We start from the raw sequence: 6,031 nt of genomic DNA, 5'->3' as shown, positions 1-6,031 counted from the left end.
TGGAACTCTTGGAATCAAATTCATTGGCACATAAGGAGGATTGTAGAGAAATTCACAGATTCTGGGGTGAATTCCCTCCAAAAATTTGATCATTCGTACCTTCCATTGCGGATACTCCTCACGGATGAGCGTGGGAGGTTTTGATTGAGATCCAGTACTCATGAACGATGTATTAGCCAAGTTCGCCATTGAAATTAGAAGAAGAAAAATAGGAACAAGATGAAACTGATTTAATAGAGTAAAATAGGGTAATCGGAAGAGAACTGGTGTTCTAGAAAATGCAGATTAATACCAAAAATAGAATTAATAGAATAAGAATTCGATTCCTGTTCTGATACCAATTGTTGGACCTGTAAATTCAGCTTTGATAATGATCTGTTACTCTGAATGAACTCTAAGACGATTAGAGTGCAGCGGAAACAAATATAAGAACAAAACAAAGTAATTAAACCAAGAACACACAGTTAAGATGATGAAGAAGATGAACACAGGAGAATAGCTTCAAAGGTTTTTTAATGTAATCAATTGAAAATAAGACGATTACAATTCGAAAGCACACTGAATACAAAGGCCTTAGCCGCTATTTATACTAGTTCCTAACGACCTTACTGACACGATTTTGACGTGTGAAATCATCTAAGCCGTCCAAATAAAGTCGATTAAGTCCTAGTCACGTGAGAAGCACATGCAGCTAACAACCTTTGAAAAACAGTAGAACAGGATCTTCACAGAAGAAGAAATCCACAGACCCTCTGTGAGCCATCCCAGAGGCTCTGCTGAAATTGACTGGTATGATCTTATTGCCAGAGGACCATTTTCCAGAACCTCTTTGAGAGACATCAGAGGTTCTGTCATGTTTTACTTGCATGATGAAACAGCTTCTGTTGCTAGTCCTCTGTTGTCTTATGTGGAATATACTCTTCTGTCAACACTTGCAGAATACTTTTTCATACTTTTACAAGAAGTGAATATTAGAGCTAACAGTTATCATGGATATTTCTTATTTCTCCAAATGGGTTTTTTCTATATGCAGTGGCCATATGATACATTGCCTATTTAATTGTTCATATGTTAATCAATTGAGAGCTTTGTTCCTCCTCTTTTCTGAAGTAGAAGTAGAAGTTTATAAAAGGATCATTATTGTTGAGTCTTGGTAGAAAAGAAATCATGTTCCACAACTCTATGGAATCCTTCCAATGGTTTTTCTGATGACTCAAAGCAAGTAAAAAGTAAACATGAGGGATTGCCACTTAAAAAGTAAAATGCATTTTTGTTAAAATGGTATTGGGTTTAGAGTATTATACAATCAATTAGGGACTTGCACATAATTAGGTTTCACAATAATGATAGTAAAATGATAGTCTTTAAGAACTTAAGATTGTGGTTATTCTTTACAAAGTGAAATGATAGTTGTTGATTAAGTAAATAAACTTTAAATGGGTGATGTTGTGGATTGCAATAGGTAATCATCTCCCTTTTGCATAACTGGTACACGTTGGATGTGGATTGTGGCATATGATGTTCCGAGTGAATTATCTGCATTTATGTGCTCACTGGCATAAATTGATGACAGTTTTCAAGTGTGTTGAGCAACCAGGAAAAAAATGAAAAAACAGTTGGACCAAAGGAGCAAGGTTAAGTTCAAGATCATAAGCCTCAAGGTCAAAGAAAAAATTGACTGTGTGCCTGAATTGGTAAGTTTTTTGGATTTTTTTAGCATCTCATTAGTATTTTGTGAAGCATTATGGTCAGCAATTTAGCTTTATTCTCTTATTCATTTGAACGTTCTTTTTGCATACATGTTTGAAATTTTCATGAGAACCCTTTGTGAGCAGTATGTGCAGGCTATGTAATATTCATTGCAAAGTTTTCTACTAGCTTCTCCTCCAGTGATATCCTACTAGCATTCTGTATACTAGATAAAATATTGTTAGCCTAATGTGTTGAAGTTTTGGGGTAGGACAGGAGCATTACTGAATGATGTGGATGGTATGTATATATGTATGGGTTGATGTAGTTGAAAGCATAAACTATAGTAGTAAATATTGATTGCACTGTACAACACAGCTTTCTACACTTATTTTGAGTTATACAGTTGCATCTAGGTTGTAATTGCCTATAGGATTGATTTAATATATATGGATGGTAGAATACAATGTTGAATAAAGTTTGCTAAAAGAGTGAGGCTATTTCCGTGCAAGTAGAGCAAGTAACCTCTCCCTATGTTTAATGTGAATATATATATATATATATATATATATATATATATATATCTTCTCCCTCCGATTTAACAAGAATCATGCAACTCTCTCTCTCCCTCTCTATCCTTTTTATGTAGTGGATACTATATCATGCAATTGTAGGCTTGTCTTYATTTGCTGTGTTTGAACTGCTTCTTTGCATCTTTCTAGGTGATCTGATAACTAAGTTGGCCATGTCCTCTAACTGAACTTTAATACTTTGAGAAGGTTTACAGTCGGTTTAGCAAAAATTGTTCCTAATTGTCTATTGAGCTAAATAAAAAACCTTTATTCTCTTATATGTATACTTTGTTTCATGTTCTTTCTCAAAAACAATTATATTTGCCTATTTAATGTTGTTGCAGATCACATAGCCTTTGATACTTTCATTACTGTCGTTTTACTTAGAAGACACTGAAAAACATGTAAATATAAGGGGTTGTTTACCCAAACACTTACTCGGTAAACGCCTACAGTAAGATTCAACACTATCTTTTACATTATGGGGTAAGATTCAAAACGGCATAATTTACCCCCTGATAAGTGCTAACCAAGTGAGATTTGTCACCCTCACTTATTGGCTAAGATTCTCAATCTTTGTTATGTTCATTCAGTAAGGTAATGTGACTTAGTAAGCGCTTACCAAGTAAGCGTTTATCAAATGTCCCCTTAATCTTTACCCAAAATTAACCTTACATGCTAGAGTCTTATATTTGGGTTAAATATGGGGAAGTCTAAGGGGCCGTTTACTAAATGCTTACCCGGTAAGTGCTTACCGGACAATTTTCCTCACCGGATTAACATAACAAGGGCCAAGAATCTTACCGGGTAAATTGTTGTATAGGATACCGTTTTGATGTACTACAATCTCATCCGATAAAAAAAATATATAATGTTGATTTATAGCACCACTATTTCTCCTAAGACCGCTAACCATTATAACACCACTATTTCACTGTTATAGCACCGCAATTCACAGCATATGCTATAATGTGATGGTAATGGAGGTAGAGTTGTACACGGCCGACACGTATCTCATCGGTTTACTTCACAGTTATCATGTTCTAGCGCAGCTTCATTCAGTACCTAAAAGGTTCGTTAACCGATCTGCGAGCATTCATTTTTTATCGTTACAATTTATGTAGTTTTCCACTTTTTATATAATAGTTGAAGTTGATTTGATTTTGACAGACCTTCGTTATGGATATACTCCAATATCAATTGATGATCTTAGTGAGCGAAGAAACAGCATCGGAAACCAATGGATTGACTGAAGAAGGGTCAAAGTAGCAACTTCCACCTCCCACACTGTCTCCTCCTAAGCTCAAAGCTACTATGACATTAGAATGTTGATTCTTGATCGACGAGACTTTAGATGGGGTGAGATTATCAGTATCCCAGAAGACATTGAACTCACCATCAGTTGGTGATGAAGAAGATGAAGTGGTGTAATCGATTGCAAATGCAAATATATAATGGAATTTGACATTAGGGTTGACGGGTATGTCTGAAAACTTGACATCATTGAATTCTACACCAATGTACTCGCAAAATAAGTCTGATTTTGGTGCAGTTCCTTGTGTTGATACCATAGCTAAAAGAGCTTGTAGAGTTAAAAGAACAATTAAAAGTTTACAGAAGCCCATTTTGATCAAAGTTTGTGTTGAATCTTGAAAGGTGGTGAACAGAACTACAAAATCAACAGTTAAATAGAAGCGTTCTCTGGCGAATTGTTAATGGTGGCGTAAATGTGCTTCTGCTGTCATTAAGTTTAACTAATTATTTTATGTTATGAGAAACTAACAGGTTAATAATCTATTCTAAATTCCATGCAACTTAAATCAAATTTCGATGTTATTGAAGACTTTTGTTTTAACCATGTTCTAATATGCCACATCCAAGAAGAAAAGCCACATAATGATCAGTGTTTCATTGTCACAAAAACCAAGTTTTTGTTTTATCGATCTTCACAAGAATACACAATGTGCCACTTTCTTTGCTTGTCTTTGGTAGTTTCGTGATCCTTTTTCTTATAAGCCCAAAAAAGACGCAATATTTATCTTGATATATTCTATTTCGGTGGTTGTGATCTCATCACTTTGATTAAAGATGGAATAGAAACAAGTTAATAGAAATGCACCAGAAGTGGATTATGAGTCAAATAAGAGCTCATCATTAGATACAATTTGATAACAAAATGGCTGAAGACTCGTGATCAAATGGATTCGATGACGTACAATATCTTATTTCTTATTTGAAGGAAGAAAAAGGAAAACTATGGGCACAAGAAATTGAACATGTGTATAGTGGGGCCATGATGAAAGAAGGATGCTAATTATAATGAGTATTTCACACATATTCTAAAGCCAAAGCCTGAGATTCTTGTTCATATTTAAAACCAAAGGCTTTTGATTCATCAGTGACCACACAAATATGCCTCCCAGCTTGCCTTGCCTTTTCAACTCTCTGCAGGCCTCAAAGAATCCATCATTAGGAGGCAAATCTAAGTTACCTTTGCTTATGAAGCTGGCTAGAAGTTGACATCCTACATAACTTGAATCTTGTTGATGATTAAAGTGATATATAAACGGTGAAACACTAAGCTTATCGTATGCGTAAACCTAGAAATTCACATAATCTATAACATATCCATATTTCTTCCATAAAGCCAAGTAATGACTTTGAAGAGGTCCGTTATCTTCGTAGGGGGCGATAGAAGCAAATTTGATGGTTTGGCTTTTCTTTAGAATCGTTATAAGTTGTCCTATACATAGTCGATGTCAATACCATCCAAATTGTACTACATTTGATATTGGTGGTGTTATACTTTATGGATATACTCCAATTGGAGATTCTCCCAAAGCTTTGATTGTTCCCAGGTGTTGTTGAGGTCTTCGGTATTTATCAATATTGGTAAATGTCAAAGGCAATGTGTTATCGACATAAATATTTTTATTGTACCGAGTATTTATAGTCTTCTACCCCTACCTGAGTAAAATTTCATAAAACTGTAGATTTTAAAAAAATTCACCCTACGGTTCAAGGAATTTCGGGGAACTTTTTGTTTGTTGTTCATCTAACATGTCCGTATACACAGACACAATGTAATTAGTTTAAAAATCTGATGACAATGCAAAACCTAGCAAGTTGAAAATTGTATGCTTAACTCGGATTTGGTGAAATTGCTCGTAGATCATCTAAGTTTGTTCATGAGAAAGTGACTATATAGAGAACAACGTAATTGTCAATGAGTTGGGCATTCTACATTCTGGGATTCCTTTCTTGACCATACTTGCCAAAGCATGATTCTACTTAAGTTGCAAACTTACTCAAGTTGGTCGTACCACCCACCAATTGTGTCATGTAAAACATTAATACTTAGTATTTTGCATTCAACTTGAATTCAAACTTATAATAATATTACACTTATGTTTTAACCAAGATAATTCTATTCCTAAATAGTAGATATATAAATAATTGCGATGTTTGGAAAATCCTATTTGATGAAAGCTCAAACTTTACAAATGCAACTCAAATTGACAAAGCTCATGAGCTATGCGGATGGCTACCCGAGTCAAGCAGAGTGCCAAGAACTGAACATGTGTAAAACCTCTTTGGCTCTTGATATGTTATGTTTCCAAAATGATGATCGTAACGTTCTAAAACGACACTGAGATAAATGATTAAAGTTGTAATGATTATGTAATTTTATTTTTTCTTCAAAAATAATTTTGATGGCCATTACTTTTTACATGTTTATCAAAATACTATTTTATTCTTGATTTATAAAA

General features: G+C 34.5%; 1 pseudogene; it reads left to right on the top strand.

The window, feature by feature from the left end:
* The first annotated feature begins 3,241 nt into the window (after positions 1-3,241).
* LOC112505077 overlaps positions 3,242-6,031 on the top strand; it is a 4,577-nt pseudogene continuing 1,787 nt past the window's right edge.

This window comes from Cynara cardunculus, unplaced genomic scaffold (assembly GCF_001531365.2).
Source record: "Cynara cardunculus var. scolymus isolate 2C unplaced genomic scaffold, CcrdV1 Un_Scaffold_8215, whole genome shotgun sequence".
Taxonomy (NCBI): Eukaryota; Viridiplantae; Streptophyta; class Magnoliopsida; order Asterales; family Asteraceae; genus Cynara; species Cynara cardunculus.
This window is presented reverse-complemented; position numbering and strand designations above follow the sequence as displayed.